The following is a 26795-nucleotide window of genomic DNA, read 5'->3' on the forward strand; positions in this document are numbered from 1 at the left end:
TAGGGAGTGAGTCTGTCTGTAGTTCTAATGGAAGCTAGGGAGTGAGTCTGTTGTTCTAATGGAAGCTAGGGAGTGAGTATGTAGTTCTAATGGAAGCTAGGGAGTGAGTCTGTAGTTCTAATGGAAGCTAGGGAGTGAGTCTGTTGTTCTAATGGAAGCTAGGGAGTGAGTCTGTAGTTCTAATGGAAGCTAGGGAGTGAGTCTGTAGTTCTAAGTGCAACAGGGAGTTTATTCCACAGTTTGGGGGCCAGGAGGGAGAAGAGTCTATAGGACGAGTGGATCGTTCATATCTTTCACTTACTGTATGTATCAGAGAAGGCAGACACCAGGAAACTCTCAGATCTATGAGTGTGTTCTATGTGTTACAGCTGTATGTGATCTATATGTTATAGATCTGTGCTGTAGATCTATATATCGTCACTGTCGGGCAGAAACCTCGTATCTCCAAGTTTCAAATGTGTACGTATTTTGCCCTGCTTCATCATACAAGACTGTCGCACAAAACTAGTGAAAACAGCCGATCTACAAGCACACAACGCCTCGCATCGCTCATATATAGCTTATATATATATATATATATATATATATATATATATATATATATATATATATATATAATATACATGTATCTATGTGTTACAGATCTGTGTGCTGTGGACGTGGAGGCGTGTCTAGACCAGGAAGTGTTTCTGAGCTTGGAGGCGATTGGTTCTCTGCACGCTCTGATGGACGAGGATGAGGACGGCAACATAGACCTGACCGAGACCGATGAGGTGCACGCACACACGAATGCACACACACACACACACACACACACACACACACACACACACACACACACACACACACACACACACACACACACACACACACCATTCAAGACTTTGAGGAAGATGCAGTAGCATCGAAACGCCAGTCTTTTTGTACCTGAATAAAATGTGTGTGTGTGTGTGTGTGTGTGTGTGTGTGTGTGTGTGTGTGTGTGTGTGTGTGTGTGTGTGTGTGTGTGTGTGTGTGTGTGTGTGTGTGTGCGTGCGTGCGTGCGTGCGTGCGTGCGTGCGTGCGTGCGTGCGTGCGTGCGTGCGTGCGTAGTTCCTCAGAGACAGTCAGTCCAGACAGAGTGTGGAGGTCAGAGGTCAAAGGTTATTCTCCTCAGACCTTCACATCAGCCTGGAGGAGATGTGGAGCTCATGGAAGTTCTCTGAGGGTATGTGACCCCAATGGGACACCTCTTGGCCAGCCGAAAAACGTTGGGGTTTTGGGGGGGGTCAAAACACTGAATTGCATAGAAAACTGCATTTTGGCACAGACAGTACATTACAAACACAACATCTTACACCTGAATTAGGCTTACTCTGCATTACACTTACTGTAACATGATTGCAACAACATAACAAGTCATATTCATATCATATCACATCACAAGGAAATTGAATGCTTCAACCATAGCCTACACGATCTATAATAAGCCCATGGCCTGTACTAAGACACACAACTCGTATTTGATGCATACAATATACTGCTACAGAGAAGGGGGAAAAACAATGAATCTGCTGCTGTGAGCTCTTCAAACTTCAAGACCCCATGGTAATACACATAGACAGACAGAGCTCACCTTCTGCAGGAAGCTCATTCTTTCAAAAGAACGTTGACTGTCATCATCTCAGCCTTGGATTTTCTTTGCAGTATTTGCATCATTAAACAGCACTGTTCAGCTTGTTAGTACAGTCCATGCTTTTGAAGCTTAGTCCATGTAACTATGCTATCACGATATACTAAGGTAATTCGGGGGGCTCTCTCCATTCCGACATGTCTCCTTTCCGACATTGACTTCTTATTGTCAGAGTGGTAACACTTCCATAGAGGTTAGGGTTAGGGTTAGGGTTAGGGTTAGGTTTAGTGTCGGAAAGGAGACATGTCGGAAAGGAGACATGTTGTTGCATAAGGAGCATACGCTCCAGTCGTTGCATAACGACAACATCAGAGTTGTTCTGATGAGGGCAACCTGTGTGGCTGTCAGATCTGTGTTGCTGCCTACAACTCTATACTCAATCTGGGTGAAAATGTATGTTTTGTAGGGTAGAGCTCATCACGTTTGCCAAAAGTCTCAAAAGTTAGGTTATAACGCACATACATAATTATGCAAATGAGGGTTCTAGACAGACCCAACCATAATGATAAGCATTCCAACATGTTTGTAATGGTCAAAAAACATATTGGTCGGCTTGGGCGCCCCAGCTAAATCATTAGAGCATACCCTGGGCTACATCTGGGCAAAATCTGATGCTTGGCACGAAATATCCCTGATTCCCCGGACAATTTTTTTTATCAGAGATATCTACGTTGGCGATCATGCGTGTGTGTGTGTGTGTGTGTGTGTGTGTGTGTGTGTGTGTGTGTGTGTGTGTGTGTGTGTGTGTGTGTGTGTGTGTGTGTGTAGTGTACAACTGGACAGTGGAGCAGGTCTCTGATTGGCTGGTGAACTGTGTGGAACTTCCTCAATACACTGACGTCTTCACATCCCACGCCCTGGATGGCAGGGCGTTACCACGGTAAACACACACACACACACACACACGCACACGCACGCACACACACACACACACACACACACACACACACACACACACACACACACATACACACACACACACACACACACACACACATACACACACACACACACACACACACACACACACACACACACACACACACACACAGCTTTGTTGCGTGTCTCGCTAGTAGCTGACCGTTTTAAACGGATAAGAAGAGTTCCGTGTTGATAGGTTTATAGCTATAGCTTACCGCTATGGCTTACTTTATAGCCGATCTGCAAGCTCAAAACTCAAAGCTCGCGTCCACGACGAGTTGTGACTGTGGTGCATGCAGAAAGAGAGGCGGCACGTCCATAATGTGAGCTTGTAGATTAAATGTTTTCGACAGAGCTTGCGCGTGTGAGAGAGTGAGTGAGAGAGAGAGACCCCGGCCGTCTCCATCTGGAGCTGCTGCTCACTGACTGGACCTCCAGTCGTTCAGCGTGCAGCCGTGAGGTCCAGTCAGATATGTATCCGTCCTGCTAAGCTCATTTAACAGCCACAAATGTTTTCATACCAAGGACCTTCTATATTTACAAGCGACTGTGGCACTAGCCGTTAAGAGAGTATGAATTGACTCCCCCCGAACTTAAAGGACCACTTCACCTCTGGGACAAACAGATCTTATTTTATTGTTGTTTGGGACACGATCAACACAATCCTGAGTTATTTTTTGTGTTCAATCTGTGTTTTTAGATATTTTAGTATTTCAGCATGCTACAAAGCATCATATGATGCTTTGTAGCATGATATTGCATCATCTGATGCATCATATGATGCAAAATGCATCATATGACCAGTTGTTGCATGCTGAAATACAAAAATATCTAAAAACACAGATTGAACACAAAAAATAACTCTGGATTGTGTTGACGTGTCCCAAACAACAATAAAATAAGATCTGGTTGTCCCAGAGGTGAAGTGGTCCTTTAAATAATTTCGGGTCGGGGAGCCCTCCCAAACCGAAACAAACTCGGCACCTTATTAGAGTCTGAATCGACCCTAAGGGAGATACCAGCCACCTGTCTGAGGAAACCCATTTCGGCCGCATGTCTCCGAGACCTTATACTTTCGGTCATGACCCATACTTCATGACCATGGGTGAGAGTAGGAACGAAGATTGCTCGGTAGACAGAGAGCTTTGCCATAAGGCTGATCTCCTTCTCCGTCTTCCCCTTCCTCTCACTCGTGAACAAGACCCTGAGATACTTAAACTTCACCTGGGGTATAGTCTCATTCCCTACTTACCCCCTACTGGGGTGAACAGAGTTTTTGGGGTACCTTTTCAAACCACCTCCCCTGCAGGGCTGAGCAGAGTGGGTCCTGAATAGGCCAGGTTAGGCTCTCATCCTCCACCACTTCCGCCGTGTGTGTGTGTGTGTGTGTGTGTGTGTGTGTGTGTGTGTGTGTGTGTGTGTGTGTGCGTGTGCGTGTGCGCGTGTGCGTGTGCGTGTGCGTGTGTGTGTGTGTGTAGGCTTGCGGTGAAGAACACCACTCTGATGGTTTTGGTTCTGAGGATAACAGACAGGAGCCACGCCCACAAGCTGCACCTCAAAGCTCTGGACACTGTTCTGTTTGGAGCCCCTACTGGTAGGATATGGTATTATGAAGCAATAAACCACGTGCCTCGCGTGGCTTATTGCTGTTCTAAAACAATATGGCAACATGAAAAATCATAGACATGTACCAATTAAAACTGTTCTATTTCACTAATAATTCACTAAAAGGTCTGCAAGAAAGTTCCCAGCTACAAGAAAGTAGGTCCCAGCTTTTTTGCCAACAACACAGGTGCAGATAATTGGAGTACTGTGGAACACTGTGGAAAGAAATAACACACCTGGGTTTGATATAAACTGATTCAAGGTGTTTATAGTCTCATATACCACAGCAATTAAGGGAAACCAGCCAATCTGAATCAAGGAATGGAACTAGCCGTTTTAGAACACCCTGTAGGCCTATACACCCTACACAATGGATATGGTATTACACCCTGTAAACACCCTACAGGGTGGATATGGTATTACACCCTGTTTACACCCTACAGGTAGAATATGGCTGTAACCCCCTAAAACAGAGTGTGTGTGTGTGTGTGTGTGTGTGTGTGTGTGTGTGTGTGTGTGTGTGTGTGTGTGTGTGTGTGTGTGTGTGTGTGCGCGTGTGCGTGTGCGTGTGTGTGTGTGTGTGTGTGTGCGTGTGCGTGCGTGTGCGTCCTCAGCCAAACAGAGCGTAGTGAAGGACGTGGTGTTGGGGTGTTCACTGCTGGCGGCGGCGGCAGGATGCTGGCTGTCGCTGGTTCAGAGACGATGCTCCAGAGAACAGCTGGAGAGGATGAGCGACCTCGGCAAACATCTGGAGGGTTTGCACTGCGCTGAACAGACACTGAAGGAACTGCAGGACAGGTACACATCGTACTACATAGTTAGTCAGTTCTTGAGAGATTACTATGTCAGTGGTTCTCAAACCTTTTCATGTCAAGGACCCCAAAAATGATATGTATTTGGCCACGGACCCCCATCTCAAAATGTTTCGTTCTAGGGACCAGCCAGAAGCAAAATTTGAGTTACAAACGTTCGCTTTGAAGATACATTTAGTCAAAGATTTGCACACATTTTCACGACTTTTTCAAAAATAGCAGATCTACAAGCTCGCAGCGCGGCACTCGGTGCCGCGCTGTGAGCTTGTATATCTGCTATTTTTCACTGGTTAAAGCATTCAATAATTCTAGGCCTAAATTAAAGAGCAGTGTTTGTTTATGTCTTGTTGCTAGGCTACAGGAGGCAGAAGAGGAGCAGCGCTCCATACAGGAAGTGAAGGCGGAGCTTCAGGAGAAGCTCCGGGATCACATGACCTCCGTCCAGCTGGAAGCCGATAGGCTGAGAGAGCTGGCAGGCTCCGCCCACAAACACAGGAACATAGAGGAGGAGCTAGAGCAGGTGACCTGTTCTGGGATATCTTAAAGATGGGGGGCCGGATTGTCATGTGAAGCTTGACCAATCCTCAAACTATGGTCTCATTGGACATTTTTAATCACCGGGACGGACACTACACATATTCTGGACGTACGGGACAGATAAAACCTGTTCATTCTGGACTGAAATGACCATATATGGATATGGGGGACACACATGGGACACACATTTACGGACAGATAAATCCTGTTCATTCTGGACAGAATTGACCATATATGGACGGGGGACACACAAAGCCACTCCTTGGAAGCGGCTTTCACCGCTTCAAAAAGTGTACAGAAAGAGTTAACATTTGTTTTTTGTGGCCACACCCACAACTTCATTAAGTATGCCTGGTTGTCATCGTGGGTGTTGACCCAGCTGAAGTTAGCCACACCCACAGTGTTGGGTGAATGGTAAAAGGGGAGAGGATGATATATGATTTCACTCTATCTGTGTTTTTGGATCGGCACTTTTGACTCACAAGATGGCAGCCTCGAGGAAGAAACCCAAAATACAAAGGGAGTACATAATTGCTCATAACAACCACACCAGGGCGTCTAATGAAGTACGGTCAACCTCTTAGACACATGAAAACCAGAAAAAGTACAAAACTATGTCACCACCTCTTTAACATCAGATTAAGGTCCGGAATTCTCCTTAAAGCTCTGGTGACATAGCCTGACACCTGAATTGACATTTCGTTTCACTTCATTATTCAGTCTGAACTCGCTTCCCCCCAGGGCGATTGCAGGGATGGGCGTTGCCAAAAAGAGGCAGTCTTCAGCGATTGGTTCACCGACCAACACATGACTGGCTGGCTAGTGGCTAGCCTGTTGCTTGCTAGTGCTACTTGCTAATTAAAGAAACAGTCAGAATAGGAGCACTACGAACTAGTAATCAAACACAACATAACATGCCTGCTACTGGTGTTTCATAGCGAGATCGATACGATCGCATTTTACCGCAATTTACCGCATTTTACCGGGACGCGATGCGCGGTACGGTACGGCGGAGGCGCTGGTGTACTTGGAAACACACATGAGTTCTGGGAAACCCCCACCCACGCTGATCACAAGACGTTGATTCACGACGCTGATTCGCCGATCGGATTTTCAACCGAGGCAGGCCTCCTCAATGAGAGCGATTCTAGACCTGAATCGCCAAACAAAAAAAATTAAGGGGTGTGGCTAGCGATTCAGGGTCTGGAACTAGGCTACTGGTGACATTCTGTTTTTACCAATCATAAAGTCTTTGCCCTGGTCCTAAAAATCTGTTTTAAAATATTACAACGGCAAACTCCACTCCATGGAGCCAGGGCAGTTTTTTTCTCTCTCTGTTATGTGGCCTTTTTAGCTGCCATGCGAAATTGGCTTTCACCACCTTTTAGGGCCCCCTATAGTAACTCTGAGGACCCCCATAGGGGTCCCGACCCCCTGTTGAAGACCCTTGCTTTAAAGTGTGTGTGTGTGTGTGTGTGTGTGTGTGTGTGTGTGTGTGTGTGTGTGTGTGTGTGTGTGTGTGTGTGTGTGTGTGTGTGTGTGCGTGCGTGCGTGCGTGCGTGCGTGCGTGCGTGCGTGTTTGTGTGCTATAGATGTGTCAGGCTCTCAAACTAGCAGAGCGTCATCTAGAACAACATCATCATCATCAGGTGCGTTGGGTTCCATCAGAGGCTCTGGAGAGATGGCTACAGTTCAGCCACGAGGTGGAGCTCCTGAACTACAATACCCAGAAGGCCTCTGCTGAGAGACAGCTGCTGCAGGCAAGGGAGGGGGTGAGTACACTGTACGCAGAGAACTACAACAGTGTTGGGAAAGTTCACTTTCTACCTGAACTAGTTCAAAGTTCAGTTCACACATTTTGAAATGAACTACAGTTAGCCCTTTTCCGGCCGTTACAAAAGCACTGATGGCCGCGATTGTTGTTTTTCTGAGTGAAAGAAAATACTATCGCAAAACAATCCAGGACATACTCGTGCACACACGGTATTAACGGTATTGTCCACCGTTTTATTGTTTGTTCATTGTTTTACAGGCAGAGAAAATCAAGCGAAAGAGGACATCCTTATTTGGACGTAGCTCCTCCCTTGAAGACATCAACCACAAGATAATGTCTGCCAAGTAAGAGCAGTATGTCTGTGGCTGTCTGGTTTGTCATTGGCCAGACAGGCATTAGGGACGGTGCTAGAGATTTTAACTGGCTTGTCATTAGTCAGACAGGCATTAGGGGCGGTGCTAGAGATGTTAACTGGCTTGTCATTGGCCAGACAGATGTTAACCGGCTTCTCATTGTCAGACAGATGTTAACTGGCTTGTAATTGGCCAGACAGATGTTAACTGGCTTGTTATTGGTCAGATAGGCATTAGGGGCGGTGCTAAAGATGTTAACTGGCTTTTCATTGGTCAGACAGGCATTGGGGGAGGTGACGGCAGCTCTCAGAGAGCGGCTCCACCGTTGGCGACAGATTGAGATGTTAACTGGCTTCTCATTGGTCAACAACCCCGGCGTTCCCGCCCTGGCTTCCTGCCTCAAGGTGGACACTTCCTTCCTGGGTCTGCGACCTTCGACCCCTACGCGTCACTTGCTGCTCTCTGATGACCTCGACGACATGGACGAAGACATCCTGTCACATGACACTCTGAAATGTAGGCCACTTCCTGTCACATGACTCTCTGAAATGTAGGCCACCATCTGTCACATGACACTCTGAAATGTAGGCCACTTCCTGTTCCTGTCACATGACACTCTGAAATGTACTTCCTGTTGAATATATGAAAATACAATACAAATGGCGCTCCAAATGAAAACCTATTTAACATGATGTCCTGATGCTACCGCTGTTTTCCCGGTCACCCTGAGCGCAATGGTGGGGGCCGATGGGCAAGGAGGGTCGCGAGCTTGACGTATTTATTATAAGTATTCCATAGGAAAAGGTACAGTTTATTGATTCACTTGATTAATAGTGTAATATGTACACGTTAGGAAGCATATTTGGAAAAGTAAACGTGTATGTATTTTCATTCATGTATTTTAGGAATAGCTTTGTATGCTACACGGCTTTCCATTTTGCAAAAATGCCTAGATGAGGAACCCGCCCCTGATATAAAACGATGAGAGGCACTCTTGCCGATTTCGTAAGAGACTCGTCGCCAATTGCAAGATATTCAAAAGTTATTTGGGCCCATGATGATAATCCCTTCTTCCCACTACTAGACTAATAAGGACTTGACCGCTGGCAGCCAATAGCAATTAATGGTATCCATTAAAACAATGATGACACCCATACAAGGGCAAAAAAAAGCATAATTTTCACAGCATAGAAACCAATGGGTTCCCACCGTCCATATTTATTTACAGTCTATGGCGCACACGCAGTATGTTATACTTTGGTTATTCCAAAAGAGCAGATCTACAAACTCACTAGCTGTTTCCTGTTCTCTGATTGGCTCACTAGCTCTTTCCTGTTCTGTGATTGGCTCACTAGCTCACCAGTTCTTTCCTGTTCTGTGATTGGCTGCTTCCAGACGCAGCTTGGCAGATGGACCGGCGAGTCAGCGACCTCTGGCCTTTGAGTGGCATGGCAGACAGCCAATCACCATGGAGGAGCTCAGGTAGGGCCCGCCCCCTCTGTGTTGTAACAAAGAGTTCTAATGACGGAAGATACGCAATCCTGACAGGAGCCACTAGAGGCAGCATGGTGCACAAATCCTACAAATCCTGCCCATTATTACACTTTGTTTGATGAGACCCGAGTGGTAATGCTCCTTATTACACGGCTTGGTTTAATGCTTGATTCTGATTGGTCAATTGCTGAAATCAGCTGTGAATTACATCTGTATAATGTCAGCTCTGCTCTATAACGGACCGCTGCCTAATCAACGGCTCAGAACACCTGCTCCACTCACGCTGCTCTGCGTGATTTTAGAGCAGTGGCGTCAGTTCAGAAAAAGGTAAGGTATGGCAACATGACTGGTGTCTTGCACGCGCGCCTTCGCGCGCGTGCAAGACACCAGTCATGTTGCCATACCTTAGCAACAGGCACAATGAAAAGTACATTTTATTATTTCCTCCTGTAGCCAAGGTATGGCAGCTGCATACCCCTGCCATACCCAATTGACGCCCCTGTTTTAGAGCCCTATCCAACGTGACAGCCATGTAAACAAGCACACAGTGTCATTTAGAGGTAAACGTTGCTCTCAAGAATGTTTTGAAAAAATATTTGAAGCGAGAAATAGATGACGCCAGAAAATGGATTCTATTTGACCAACACTTCCTTATTTTCCCGTCGGGATCTTATCACTCCATAATGACCGCTGAGGCAGACATTATCCCTTACGTATTCACATGAGTAGAAAGCTATTTTAACTCTCTCTCTCTCTCTATGTTTCTCTCTCTCCTCTCTCTCTCTCTCTCTCTGTCTCTCTATGTCTCTCTCTCTGTCCACGCAGCGCTGAGCTTATTGCCACGGAAACAGCGAATGGGAGACTCTCAGAGGTTGGTTGATGATGGGCGGGGCTTTTCTCAACTGGAGGGGTGTGGCTTTATGACATCATCATTATCTCTCTGTCTCTCAGGGATGTCTTCCTGAACCAATCAGACACAGACTCCGCCTACCCGGCGTCTCGCAGGCAATCCCAGTGCTCGCTCGCCCCCAAGCCCCTCCCTCCCCAGGATAGGAGGCGTGGCTTCATGACATCATCGCCTGTGGGCCTGGGCTCTCTGGAGAAGAGCTCCAGTTTAGGAGAGCTGAGAGGAGGGGAGGCGGGGCTTAGTCCCTTAGCTCCGCCCCTCCTGTCCTCCTCATTCTCCACGCAGGTGAGTGTTTAATTAGTGTGGTTGGACACCAGGGCAACCGCACTAATTAGTGTGGTTGTCCAAACACACTAATTAGTGTGGTTGGACAACAGGGCAACCGCACTAATTAGTGTAGTTGTCCAAACACACTAATTAGTGTGGTTGTCCAAACACACTAATTAGTGTGGTTGGACAACAGGGCAACCGCACTAATTAGTGTAGTTGTCCAAACACACTAATTAGTGTGGTTGTCCAAACACACTAATTAGTGTGGTTGGACAACAGGGCAACCGCACTAATTAGTGTAGTTGTCCAAACACACTTATTAGTGTGGTTGGACTAATTAGTGTTAGTCTTAGTTCCTGTCCAACTTTATACATTTTTCGTCTTGATTATTATTATTATTCCCCTTATTATTTCACATTGTAGTGTGAAAACCTGCGCCTACTGATGGATTATTGTATTGAATGATGATTATTGATTATACAGGCCATCTACACCTCCTGTCCTCCTGATGGCCACGCCCCCTCCTCCTCCAATCAGGATGCAGACAGGAGGCGAGAGGCGGAGCCAGAGGAGAGAGAGGGAGGAGCCTCCTCGCTCAACAAAATGTTCAGGAAGAGGAAATGAAACGGAAGGGGATAGAACCTTGAATAATAAGAAGTAGTGAATATAGGAAATATAGCCGATCTACAAGCTCACGGCACGAAGCGACACCATACGCATACGGGCTTGTAGATCCATGCTGGGGTGGGCTGGGCATCTGGCATACCGGGCATATGCCCAGGTGGGCCTATACAAGTGGGCCTGTGGGCAAAAAACAAACAAACACCATTTTAGGATAGTTACAGTAACTAGAAAATATTGTTCCTTCGAAACAATTGTGGGCTCGCTTCAAGACAAAAAACTATAAAAGTACAAAATGTCAAGATCGCAGGTAGTGCTCTCTTTGACGTTACTGACGTAAAATGGTAATCGAACTACAATGCAGACAAGCAGTGTTATTACACGAACTTAACATGTGACCTCACCCTAAATGCGACCTCACCCTAAAGGGCGAGGTCGCGCCAATTCTTTGCCATCTAGCCAGTGATGTATAACGGACCAGTTACCCATATATGGAGACCCCTGGTACCCATATATGGAGACCCCTGGTACCCATATATGGAGATCCATGTACTGTATATGGAGATATGCTGTGAGAGCCCAAACATGCTTACTCAGTTATTCGTTATGTGAAAGTCCTATGATGTCTAAGACATCTGACATCATACCCTTTTATGCCCATACATTGAGATCCCTGCCTGTAGAACCAGCCACACAGATATGGACTGTCTTGGCCATATATGGATTCTGTTAGTGCCGTAAGTGGACGATGTGGCCTCCATATATGGGCATTCCCATATGAAGTCCTGTTAGATATGAGCTTATTATTGATGACATCAGGGAACTCTATATATGGGCACAAAAGGGATGTTAGGGTGCCATCACAGTGAAGCCAGAGCGTGATGAGCGGCAAACCCATTCTGTTAAGAGTGGTTCCCCTGACATCACAGTGATGTCAGAGCATGATGTCAGAGCGACAAACCCATAGATCTGTGACGTCATAGTGATGTGTCAGGGGAACCATAGTGTCAGGCGTGACCTACAGAGATACGCGGACAAGATGTGCCGGTTTTCATAGCAACCTACGGATGCAATAATCCATAAGTCCATAAGTCCATATGACGTCCTGGTAATGACGCCCATATGGGCTGTGATCTGGCCTAGTTCTGAACGTCACCGGAGTCACCGGAGGACGTTATCATAACGTCATCATGACGTCATTTGGCTTGCAGGGTAGGGCTGAAGTGGTTAATGTATGTTTGGTAATAATCATCTAAATCTACGAAGTAACTAGTCACTAAAGTTTTTATGTAATTGTAGTGGAGTAAAAGTAGATTATGTGCGCATGAGATGTAGTGGAGTAAAAGTAGCCTTCTATGAACTTCATTGTTACGACCAAATCCTGCCCTGTGGTTTTTAACATTGTGTTGTTTTATTTTATTATCTAATTTCTCATATCTTTTCATTTTTTGCTGATCTATACATTTTCAGCTGTGTATTGCTGCATGGAAATTGTTTGATCATGCGTGCTGGCACTTTTTAATGTTTTTTCTTTGCTATTGTGTTTGTTGTTTGCCTTGTTGTGAAGTGCACAGAGAGGGTGATGTTGTACTATAAATAAAAATAAACTGAAACTGATTTTCAAAAGTCAGATGTCTAACAAACCAGTTAGTATAAAGAATAGATTGACATTAGTTGGTGATGGACACCTGGTCGAAACAAGACCAAGACACAAAGATCCCATCTTTTGTTTTTAGGTCAGTTAAAATCACGGAACGATAACTAGGACTGCTTTTTAATGAGTGATTTATTTAATATTATTTTGTTTTCTTTTCTCTTTTCTAATAAATATGTGGTCAGGTTTAGGCTTGGCTCAGGGAAGAGAACTCCCTGAGCCAGGCATAGTCTGCCAACCTTGTTTGGGTGCGATAAGGCCTAGCAGGGGTGTGTGTGTGTGTGTGTGTGTGTGTGTGTGTGTGTGTGTGCGTGTGCGTGTGCGTGCGTGCGTGCGTGCGTGCGTGCGTGCGTGCGTGCGTGCGTCCGTGCGTGCGTGCGTGCGTGCGTGCGTGCGTGACATAACAGCGACACCTTGGTCACCGGGGGTATTGCAGACTACATACAATACAGACATGCATTGCATACCACCCACCCACCCGCATAGCTACACACACACACACACATGCTAAGGAGATGGTGTACCACCGCTCAAAAAGACTCAAAAATGTAGGGATGGGGTAAGACATGGACGGAAATATAGCTGTTTATCTGAAATACATAGGGGTTGTGAACCATCGGTTCCTGGGCATCCTCTAGTGGCAGATATTGGCTCTTTAATTGAACCTATTTCACAGTAGCCTACATTGATTTTCACATTAAGATCCATTGACCAAGTTGCCCTCTGATCTAAAAGACACGTCTGGCTTTTTGAGTAAGTCAAAGTCCATTGGCGATATTTCACAAAGCATGCAAACCTCTCAGTCGAGTAATCAATACATCACTCACCAACACAAAAAGTCTGCAAACCCTCCAGATAACTAGTTATCCTTTAGGAGTCACAAAAGCCATGACAGGCTTATTTAATGTTTGATTTCTCTCCCTGCATTTACACGACAAGTTCTTAAGATGTAAAATTGTATGTATTTAATTTGAATGTCCTGATATTTCCACACTTTGCTCAGCCTTTTTTTTTGGAGGGTCAGCACAAACGGTGAAATTAAATCTGTGTAAAACGTGTCAAAAATCTATTATTATGGATAAGTAAACGCTGTGATTCTCTAGCAAATACATGGACATTATATTTCAACACATAGGGACAAACCCACACCTTTACATGAACACAGATATTACACACATTTATCAATAGAACAAGATTAGCTATATGGAATTGAAAGGTAATTAGATCCCTCTTTTTAATTTTCCCTCTTAAAATTGGTAAATACAAGGCACAAATACTTTGTTTCCATACAATTGATTATTTGCATTGCAAAACGATTCTATACCGATTATCTGCATTTTAAAATGATACAAAGCCAAAGCGGTAAGATATATTGCTTTTGCAAACGATATAGTAGATAATTGCAAATTAAAATCGATATATCGTTACACCCCTTGTGTATGGGTTATGCATGCATTATGAGACAAATATAAAGCAAGAGCTGTAAACATTCCATCCCTGATCCCTCATCCAATCTAAAGTGCTGACTTCATCATGGTTCACAGTAAGTCAGTGGCGTCAGTTCAGAAAAAGCTAAGGTATGGTAACATGACTGGCGCGAAGGCGCACGTGCAAGACACCAGTCAAGTTGTCATATCTTAGCAACATGCATGATACATTTATTTTAAGAAACCGTTTCTACGGTTTCCTTTGGCTGGATATGACATGGTTGTTCAAGTGCAGCTAAACTTGGCATGTTAGTAAAACGTGCCACAATTAACAATAATGCATTGCACCTGTGCAGCTGACCTGCGGAACCTGGGAATATACCATGTTGTCAAGATGGGGAGAATACAAGTGTGGAGAATATAATTATAATATCTTGTTCAAGTGACCATTTTGTTAAATTTCGCATTTGTAGTAATTTTTATGTAATTTAACAACATAATAACCAGCACAGATAGACAAAGAGACATTCATGGATTCATAGTTAAAAGCAACTTTTATTTTCCCCCCTGGACCCAGGGTATGGCAGCTGCATACCCCTGCCATACCCAATTGACGCCCCTGCAGTACAGTAAGTCACATCACTTCCACCTTTGACCCCTTCCTTGTGGTGGACACTAGAACACATTGTCCTTCTACTGTCCTGCACTTCTCTCACCTCATTTCACACTCTCCAAGATTAATGTGCATACATGCATGTGACAATACAATGCTGTCTCCTCTTCATATGGCTGCATACTCCCAACTCAGTGAATGCTGCAGGTAAGGCACTCATTGTCATTAGACTGGATATAATGTGCTGAACTACAGTATTTAACAGATGTTTGCTTTGCCAGTTTCTAGTTTTAAACAACAGCAGAAATAATGTCAAATTGCCACACAATTTGATTATATTACGATTATGGTTATATTTCTATTGTTCAAAGTGTAAACTTGATAATTTTAACCAGTTTGTACATCACAATTGAAATTTTGACATAAGTTGTGTGATGCCATAGGAGACAATAAAGCCTGACATTTGGGAAGATTAACATTTTGACCATCAATTATACGGCAACAGGGTGAAGTGACTGACCATGAAATATAATTAATTGATTTCTGGGTAGCACTTTATAGTAACTATATAGTATACTGTACATGATAAAGCATTAAGCATTAGTAAATACTGAATTCATCATGCATGTATCATTAGTAAAGCATTATACTTCTGATACTGACCCCTCATTAAATTATCAAATGTTATTTTATCATTATCGTTCGTTTGACGTATGTAGGCCACGTACAGTAATTATGTCACTTGTGACATACACGTGACAAAGAAAAAATAATGCGCTCGGATCGTTTTTTGCTCATGTGGGCCAACACGACAGCTACTGCAAAGGTGTTATAGGTAAACTCACTTGGTGTTGTAACATGTACAACCACTTATAACAGTTATTTACTGCAGAGTTACAGTTTTTTCACGATTGTTAACACACAAAAATCTAAAATTCGGCACAATTCTCACAACCTTAACTTCATGTACCAATAGCTTGACCCGATTTGGCACCTTTTCATGCATTAGACTCGGATTTTCCTTCTTTGCACTCTGATGTCAATTACACATCACCTTATTGTCTAGTTCTATACAATACACTAGACACAATGTTCGGTTGTTGCACACACTTCACGCATAAAATCTCAAAGCATCAACCTACAACACACGGATGTCAATTACACCTCACCTTGTTGTCGAAACACTACACACAATTATCAGTTGTTGCACACACTTCTCACGAAAAACCTCAAAGTATCAACACACAACACACAACTATTCAAAACTCTACACATTCAGGTCTGACGTCAATTACAAATCACCTTGTTGTCTAAACACTACACACAATGTTCAGTTGTTGCACAACTAAACATTGAGATAGGAACAGGAGGCAGAGATAGGCACAAAATATTATTTGAAATACAAATTACAGTAAAAATACTTTGTGAAATACTTACTAGGATACTGTCACCAGGACAGTATCTAAGAGTACTGATATAGAAAGATATAGATATATAGATTAGATTTGGATGGTGTGCCCATCTCTGACCAGAGAGGCGTGATGCCTACTGTAAATCTACTGTAAATCATGTATAAAACCTTTTTTGGGTGCATATTTGTGTGCCGTTTTATGTTTGACTATGAAAAAAGTCATTTTACATAAGGAGAAATAGCTCATTCTCCAGAGTCAATGTCATTCATATGGTGTGTTCCAATTCAATGGTGTGTTGTAAATGCTTGGTAGTGTGCAGCGAATGCTTAGTTGTGTGTACTCAATGAATGACGTGTCATTTGAAATTATGGCGTGTGTACCTTAATGAAAACACAAGTTCCATTTTGTGAACACAGTTAATTGATTTGATGGCAAAGAGTCATATCTTGGGAAGGGAGTGTGAGGTTTAGCATTGTGTGTGTGTGTGTGTGTGTGTGTGTGTGTGTGTGTGTGTGTGTGTGTGTGTGTGTGTGTGTGTGTGTGTGTGTGTGTGTGTGAGGTTTTCAGTTGTGTGTGTGCAGTTTTGAGAAAGCCGTTATTGTAGTGAAAAACGTGTTAACAATCGTGAAAAACTGTAATTAGAATGCTGCATCTCTAATGTTCTATTTTTACCATGGTTTCTCATATCGTGTACACGTGGTTGCTGTGGTGCTTTTATCAAACGGTTGACAAGCAAATAGCATACATCTTTCATTTACATGAAACATTACTAGGCCTATCACTACAATAAAGCCCCTTTGTATTGTTTCAAGGAGTCCCTCAGGTGATTGGGTCGTCTCAGCATGTGCTGGCCAAAGTGGGGGATGATGTCACCCTTCCCTGTCGCATCAGTCCTCCTGTCAACATGGTCAAGATGACAGTGGAGTGGTCAAGACCTGACCTGGATCCAGAATACGTCCACATCCACCAAAATGGCCATAACCAAAATGGCCATGGCGTTCTGAACCCTTCATATGAGCAGAGAACATCTCTGTTTGGTGAGGAGGAGCTGCGTGGTGGAAACATCTCTCTGAAGCTGTCCAGCGTGCAACTCTCAGACGACGGCACGTTCAGATGTTTTGTTCCCAGCCTGCGCAAAAGCAGTTCGATCCAGCTCCGTGTTGTTGGTAAGATTTAGGATGTGAAAACAACAAGGAAGAAAAGACTATGACAACATAGTTGTCAGTAAACATTTTTTTATAGCAAGCCTTCTCAAATTCAACAATTGAAATGACACCGTCCACAGGCCAGTTTTCAGCACATCTCTGGAAGCATAGACCGATGGGTGGGTGGTGGGATGGATGGATGGATGGATGGATGAGTGGGCAGGTTGTTAGGTAGGTAGGTAGGTAGTTAGGTTGATTGACAGGTGACAGGTCAGGTGAGCACTAGGGAAATCATGGGCACCTCAACGTAAAATTGGCTATTTTGTCCAAAATGTTTAAAAATAATATCTGAAAAATGGTCTTAAGTAAAAGAAAGTATGTAGGATCATTACATGCTTAAACATTCGACAATGTTAAAGCAATATTTCTACAAATAGCTACATAAGATGTATAATCCGTCATTTTGGGGCATAAACAAGAAGTTGAAGGATAACATTAAGTCTAATAATGATGTACTGTGTCTGTGCATGTTCACATCATGTATGTACAGGGCATGGAGGAACTACTGGGATTACATGGAGTATACCGATTACAGTGGTTGTCATCTTGGCGGCAGCAATAGCCTACTGATCACGGAAGCAAACTGGTAAGTCTTGAACTGATTTGTTGATGTGAATGTGAATATCGAAATTATTTGAGTCTCCACACTGACCACCAGTCACTGTCTCACAACTCATTATCAGGAGGTAGCGGGTCTACCTAGGAACCGGATTCTACCCGCATGAGGCATTTAACCCAAGTGACGCGCTATGAGCTTGTATATCTGCTATGTTTGAATAGCCTAAGTATAAAATAATGGTTAACCCATTTAGGCCTAGAATTATTGAATGCTTTAACCAGTGAAAAATAGCAGATATACAAGCTCACAGCGCGGCACTCGATGTGCTATTTTTGAAAAAGTCGTGAAAATGTGTGCAAATCTTTGAATATATGTATTTTTAAAGCAAACGTTTGTAACTCAAATGTTGCTTCTGGGTGGTCCCTGGAACTAAATATTTTGAGATATAAATATATATCAGTTTGGGGGTCCTTCACATGAAAAGGTTTGAGCACCACTGACATAGTAGTCTCTCAAGAACAGACTAACTGAGCTCCAGTTAAGTGAAAAGGACCTTTTCTTTGACGATGGCTGGCCAGATTGCTGACATAGAAACATAGGTTTTTCAAAAAACCTTAGAAGGATTCAAAAGACACTTATAGAATCGGGTCAAAATCCAAATTTTCACGATTTTTTAAAAATAGCAGATCTACAAGCTCGCAGCGCGGTGCCGCGCTGTGAGCTTGTAGATCTGCTATTTTTCAATAGTTAAAGCATAGAATAATAATACACTATAAAGTGTACCCGTTCTGAATGGTTAGTGGTTAAAATACAGCAAAAAGCTCAAATGACACAGATGCTTTCCCAAGGTTTTATAGTGTCATAACATGGAAGGATACAGCGTTCATCTTACACTGTAACTTTTTTTTTCAGGGGTGGGGAAAGTTAGGCTTCTGTAGACAGAATGCAATCATATATTTACTATATATTGAAGTTAATGCGTGCCTGGAATTCCGTCATGTTATGGGCAGGCCACTTAATTGGCCTTTGGTGGGATAAATATTTTGAGGGCACGAACGCCAAATGCCAGGGCATGAAGGATATCAAATAAAATAATGATTTTAAGTCCACATAATTTATTTGAAGCTCAGCCCTGGACTAATCAGACTCACTGCACTCTTTTGAGGATGAGGAGAGGTGGTCTTAGAAACTAAAACAATACATTGTTGTCTATTGACAAGAATGGGGTTGAGGAGAAAATGGTATGTTCACCTGGGATGGCCTCTGTGGCCTCAGACCTAAAGACTTTAGAAGGGCAGAAAGCCTATCTGAGGGCCAATGGCAGCCATGGTGGCCTTCATGCCCTTCATATTCTTGCTCCTGCATGGAAAGTTTTGCTGGGACACGAAGGGACAGAAAAGGTGCCCTAAAAAGAATAGTCTGCATACTGGTGATGCTGAAGAATCCCTCCTGTTATTGAGTCGCCAACATTTCAATCTATTCAGACCTTCATCAGGACATATGGGAATGGGTATGCACGCTGACGTATATATATTGGTAACCGTCTTACTACAAAGGCAGAGTGCAGTAACTACGTTTTCGAATTTCACCAAAAAATGGGTTTAAAAGTGCTTATCAACCAAATGAGATAAAGATATAAAAGTGATATTACACTGATTGTACATCTGTTCTTGAGGTAATTGTTCATCCCCCAATATCATGAAGGCTAATTTGACCGTTGGGCGACACAAATAAGTCGGTGTGTCCCAAAACGTAGTTACTGCACTCTGCCTTTGTAGGGCAACAGTCTACACGCTGATAGGCTAACCATAGGGCATGTGAGGTCACAGTCAACTCAAATCTGTCTGGCTTTGCATAAAGTAAAAATAAATACAAACAGCCCAGAATCTACCTTCCTCACACAGAAAAAGTATTCACCTTTGCAATGTCTTTTTTAGTCTCTTTCTGCCAAGAGACAATAAAAATGCCAACACACCTTGGACAGGCTATTGTTTGCATTACTTTGTTAAACAGACCAGACCTACTACAGTAGGTTGCATCCCATGACATTTATGAACATGTCCACGGCCTCAAACATGCGTGATTGCACACACAGGTATACAACATAATGTTTATTTAACGCAAATTTGGAAAGATTGCCATGCACCAATAAACACACATGTTGACAAGTGTCAACTTTGTCTACTCTATTAGAACCTAATACACTACACTACACTGATACTAAACAGTGCCCAAATTTGGAGATAAGTGACATCATCACTGATACCGCTGCCTGTACTGCACATGCGTCCCCGCCATGGTAACAGCCGTATGCTGAAACAGTGCCCAAATTTGGAGATGACTGACATCACTGATATGTCTGGGTTCTCCAACATTACTTCTGAGACTCCTACATTCAATCCCTCATATCGTCGTTGTCGGGTGAAAACCTTGTATGTCCAAAACCGTTTGTTTTGTATTTATCATTTTTAAAATGATTTAAACTAGCGAAAACAGCCGATCTAAAAGCACACAACGCCTCGCACCGTGAGGCGTTGTGTGCGTTGTGAGCTGTTTTCAGCTTTTCACTACTTTTGTGCGACAGCCTTGTGTGATGATGGAGCTGTGCTTTACTTTGCGAAAAAAAAAAAAATACAAATTTGAAACTTGGAGATACGAGGTTTCTGCCCGATAGTGACGATATACTGTGCACACCAAATAATCCAAACTCAGAATTCGGAGCACTTGTTCGAACGGGCAAGGACTATTGATAAATATGCATATTGAAAGTGGCATTCTACCTGTCTTCACAGAGACAGAGATATGAGCCTGAACAGAGAGAGACCTGCTGGTGACAAAGAGATGACAAGACGTTTTCAGATGCAGTGGCGTAAAATTATTTATCGCCGGCAGTGGTGGACAAAGTACCCCAAACCCAGTAGTAGGCAACTAGGCATACCTGATACTCCTCATTAAATATTACTCAACTGCAAGTGAAAGTTGTACTGACATTTAGTGTCACAAGCTACTCAAGTACAGATACTCAGAAGATTTTCTTAAGTACTGTAGGCTACTGAAGTAAAAGTACTTGTCCACCACTGATGGTGTGGCTCCATTGCCGGCTATCATGAAGGGATTTCATTGTGTTTACATAATTTCCTGTTTTCAAACATGGTTATTTGAAGCATTAGACACGTCTATGCTAATACGTCAATTGACAGTACTGTAAACAGTAAATAACATGCCCCACCTCATTCCACTGCTGGTATTGCTTGTACATTCATATTATATTTGTGCGTTCGCAGGCTTTTGCTGCTTGCATTTTTATTCATTTTTATGCCCCTGTGAGTTCAATTGTACAGTATGTCAGTTCTTCGTTGTTAGTTCTTGTCCCATGAGTAAAGTATTAGATATTTTCTAGTGTATACAGAGGCGTCAATTGGGTATGGCAGAGGTATGCAGCTGCCATCTGTTCCGGTTATTATGTTGTTAAATTACAGTAAAATAACTACAAATGCAAAATTTTACAAAATGGTCACTTTAACAAGGTATTATAATTATATTCGCCACACTTGTATTCTCCATTCCCCTGTATTCAACATGGTATATTCCCAGGTTCCGCAGGTCAGCTGCACAGGTGCAATTCATTATTGTGGGACGTTTTACTAACATGCCAAGTTTAGCTGCACTTGAACAACCGTTCCAGGCTGCCATATCCAGCCCAAGAAACCGTAGAAACGGGGGGGAAAATAAAATGTACTTCTTAAAATAAATGTATAATGCCTGTTGCTAAGGTGTGGCAACACGTCAACACCAGCCATGTTGCCATATCTTAGCTTTTTCTGAACTGACGCCACTGAGTGTAAAAGTACTTGATTCCTTGTGTTCCTCATGATTTTTCCCCCCCAGTGTAATAAAAACCTATTGCAGTTGCACTAGTTTTCCTATGCTTGTTCATCCTACATACACCTCCAGAACCACATTGTGACACAATGCGTTGATTTACTAAGGTGGTTGCTAACGTACACTAACAGACCAGCAACAACAGACTGTTGCCACAGCAACGTACACAAAGGTTTGTGTACACATGTGGTGTGATGTCATACTGATGCGGAGATATGAGCAGGGCAAAGGTGTGACGTGTGACGTGTGACCGACGGACGGACGGACGGACGGACGGACGGACGGACGGACGGACGGCCGGTGGAGGTTTTCATAGTAAACTGCTCCCTGACGGTCGCAATTAAGGTTACAATTGTACCGTCACAAATGGGTAAAATAAAATAAGAAACAAATAGCACTGATTACTGTATAGTTAATATGAATAGCTGCCATCCAATCACAGATATCATATCAGCCAGTCAGTCCACAGAGTTATTGTGAAAAAAGCTAGGCTGCATTTGGACTTCAGGGCAAACTAAATTAGCACCGTTTCTATGGTGAACACATTCCTGTTGTCATCAAGGCCAAGACAAAGTAAACGCTCCACTCTTTGGTTTTATTCATTCTTTGTCACACACAGGAGGCCTCTTCTTAGAAAATATGGGTATGTACAGCATTTGGTCACATGGGGGTGCTGTGAAATCAAACAACATTAGGTTCAGAACAAGGCCATGAGGGTTTACTGTGACTGTGATACAAAATAAGAGCAAATAAATGAGAATATAATGGGATGAGCCAAACTGCAGAATGATGCACTTGACAAAATAAGGATATACCTGACTGACAGAGCTCAAGGAATGTCATTTAACACAGGATATCAACTGTCTCTTGTGCTATGACATTCAGAATCAGAATTCTTCATTTTAGTGAAGCAATTTGTGAATTTGTGAATTATGAGCCTCTACATGCAGAAACATTTAGATCAGTGATTCTTCTTCTTTCGTACACTTCCCAGCAGGGTCACCCCACAGCAGCGGATCATCTGTTTGCTTCAGCATCCTTTTCCCAATGTATCCATCTCAACCTATAGCCTCTCTTGTTTTATTCCAAAAACTCAATCCTTGTCACTCTTAAAGAGAACCGTAGCAAAATAGTCAATTGCCAAACAGTATCCACTATCCAGACAGGTTGTTGGAATGGAGGGAAAGTAAATATGAATTAAGAGTAACGTTTGTTTAAAAAAAAAACTTGGTAAGACAAATTCAAAGCTTCACCGTATCACAGTTAAAGGTAGTTGTGGAATTATAGAACACCAGTAGTGAAGAACTGAAACAATGTACTAAGCTACAAAAACATTTTATGAACGCAACATATTGAAAGGATATCGTAATACGCTCTGACACTTTCCTCCGTCCGTTCCAGCCTGCCTGCACTCTCTTCTTCACCTCTCTTCCACATTCCCATTACTTTGGACAGCTGAGTGGTGTCAGTTAAGAAAAAGCTAAGGTATGGCAACATGACTTTGCGAGCGTGTAAGACACCAGTCATGTTGCCATACGTTAGCAACAGGCATGATACATTTATTCTAAGAAGTACATTTTATGTTTTCCCCCGTTTCTACGGTTTCTTGGGCTGGATATGGCAGCTTGGAACGATAGTTCAAGTGCAGCTAAACTTGCCATATTAGTAAACGTGCCACAATTAACACTAATGCATTGCACCTGTGCAGCTGACCTACGGAACCTGGGAATATACCATTTTGTCAAAATGGGGAGAATACAAGTGTGGTGTGGAGAATATAATTATAATACCTAAAGGGACCATTTTGTAAACTTTTGCATTGGTAGTTATTTTACTGTAATTTAACAACATAATAACCAGCACAGATAGACAACGAGACATTCATGGATTTATATTTAAAAGTAAATTTTATTTTCCCCCCTGGACCCAGGGTATGGCAGCTGCATGCATACCCAATTGACTCCCCTGCTTGCATCCTCACTGTTCCACTGTCCTGTTCTGTCTTACTCCTGCGTCCTGCTGACTTTCATTCGTCTTCTCTCTGCATGCCTACACCTTCCCAGATTATCTTCAAATCAGTGATTCTCACACCTTTTTCATTTCAAGGACCCTCATTATAATAATATGCATCACCTTTACCGCAGACCCTCATTTAGTTCGTGGTAAAGATAATATCCAAATTCTACACAGAGGATACAAATGGGCCTATGAGGGTCCATTTGATTACATGTGTAGTGTACCCTCTTGGGTTTTTCACACCAAGTGGTTTAGATGTTAGAGGGTAAATGATGATTTACCAGTATGATTTACTGATTTCCCCCTTGGGATAATAAAGGTATCTATCTGATTTGTGGTGAACTGTGTAACTTTCCTCTTCACCCCGGATTTGAACCCTGTTTCCTGCATAAGTGCTGAAATTGTTACCATTGCCTTATAGAACTCGATCATGACCACTTCTTTAACCGTTTTAACTTTTAACAAATTACACTGCAAACAAATACTAACCTTTAAACTTTAAAGAGTTAGTCTCTACCATGGGCACATACTATACAGAGCAGGGACGTGCTGGCCATTGGGAAAAGCGGGACAACTCCCGAACAGCCGGTTCATTCCCGGCCAGTCCAGGCCGGCCATTAGGAAAAAAATCAAAATTAAATGTCGGCCTTCGTTACATTTTGGGGGGCTGGGAGAAACAAAGTAAATCATCACTGTCGGGCAGAAACCTTGTATCTCCAAGTTTCAAATGTGTAATTTTTTTCGCAAAGCAAAGCCCTGCTTCATCATACAAGGCCGTCGCACAAAAGTAGTGAAAACAGCAGATCTACAAGCACACAACGCCTCGCGGTGCGAGGCGTTGTGTGCTTGTAGATCGGCTGTTTTCACTAGTTTAAATCATTTTTAAATGGTTTTGGACATACAAGGTTTCCACCCGACAATGACGAAATATAACTCATGTAATTGGCCCACTGGCTTGTCACTTGTCATGAGAGATCTCTCTCTATAGCGCGCAATGAGGGCCTCTACAACTCTTTTTCCCGGGCTGAATCGGGGGCCCAGCACGTCCCTGAAACAGAGAATAGCATACTATTTCATGCTTTCTAATATAGACCCGTAACATTATACACCAACAAAATGTATTGTATAATAGAGGATATTTCTTCATAAAGAACAATTCTCACCTCACCCATTATACAATACTAGTAACCCATTATATAAAAGCTCTCATGCACAGTACATGAATACACATGACATGACTCCGTTTCTAAGGTTTCATTTGAAATGAAAAGCTGACATCATTACCCCTTGTTTAATAAAATGTATTGAGATTTTGGATTTCAGATCCAGGAATGTTTATTTTGTTGGGGTAGTATCCTATATGACATTATTGACGCTGTACATCTTTAAAAATCAATTTATCTCATGTAGGCCTAACGCCTACAGTAAGTGAACATTTGTATACAACGTAAACAATATTTCCGTAAAGATGTGTATATAGTTAGTCACTGTAGGCTATATATCATCTTGGTGGAATTGTTAGGCTACTTTTCCTGATTCATTAAAACATATTAAGCAAAAGTAGCATATTGTTATCGACAAGCTCAAAACGTGTCGCTTTGCACCATGTTTTGAGCTTGTAGATCCTCTGATAGAGGCAGGCTGGGTTCTTCAACCATCATCCCATTGATTCCATCAGAACCCTGTGTCCATAAAAAAACTCATATCTTGCCAAAATGGCCTTCAAGGAGACCTTGAAGGACCAGAAGTTGCTGTGGATATCATGACATCATGAATGTTTCCTTTCATTTCATTTGTTAAAGCACATAGTTCATACATGGGCAACTGGCGGCCCAGGGGCCACATGCGGCCCCCACCTTCACTTAATGCGGCCCCCACCTTCACTTAATGCGGCCCACTGGTTAATACCGGAATACTGATATATTATTGATTTCAGCATGACCTGCTTTAATTCTGTCAGTCTATATTAGTAGCTTAATGGCTAGTATAGTAGGCTAGTATTCAAATGTATTTTTTTCATGTCCAATGTATTTGTATTTACAGTAGGTTCATAAAGTTAACATGAGTATATAACTAAATGTGTTTGAAATTAAATCAAAATGTTCCATTTCAGGATTCCAATAAAAAAATAACAAAAATATAATTCAGTATTCCAATTCAAAAGAAGCAAAAATAGCCGATCTAGAAGCAAAAATTGCCGATCTACAAGCTCAAAACGCATCGCGTTGCGATGCGTTTTGAGCTTGTAGATCTGCTATTTTTGCTTCTTTTATATGAGATACTAGAATGACAAAGTAGGAAGTAGCAATGTGCAATGTGGCCCTCTGGAGTGAAGGTGAAAATATAGTGGCCCTCGCCCTCGCCATCATCAAAGTTGCCCACCCCTGTTCTAGTTTGATGATGGCAACTTTAATGTGCCGTGGAGATCCACATTTCCACAGTGTAGTGAAGTGATCACAAAACCTCTAGTCTCATTTCTACAAGCATTAGAGAGAGATGTTACACCCGAAGTGTCCAAAATGGTTCTCCCGGAGAGAGAAGTGCTACAGAACGACTTAATGCTTAATTTATACGACGCAGTATACATCCTCATTACGGGAGGCATAGATGACCCGATAGAGACAGTGATAACCTTGAGAGAATGGGATGTAGTCATAACGTGGACAAAGGATTTTGTCCGCAACAGCATTAACTTGAGAATGAGCAGAAGTTAATGTTTTCCCATAGCACACAAAGTTATACTGTAGTGTCAGACTCAAAGTTAGCTCCCATTACAAATGTTTATCATTACTGCTATTTATCATTACAGTTGGCGACGCGTTATAAAACTGAGGCTAAGGAAAAGTGACAATTCACCAGAAGAACACTGGATAATATAGACATATTATATCACTATGTGTTATATCATCATATTCAATCTACACAGTTCTCCAAGTATAGAGGAAGAGGGATGTAATATTTGTATGCTGTTCAGATTTGGCTGTCATGGACACAAATGCATTAGTCTACCTTGTGCTACTGTGTGCTTTCAGCTCACAATGCCTGGGAATCTAAAATGACT

The sequence above is a fragment of the Nannobrachium achirus genome (genome assembly GCF_963921795.1).
Source record: "Nannobrachium achirus genome assembly, chromosome: 15".
Lineage (NCBI taxonomy): Eukaryota > Metazoa > Chordata > Actinopteri > Myctophiformes > Myctophidae > Nannobrachium > Nannobrachium achirus.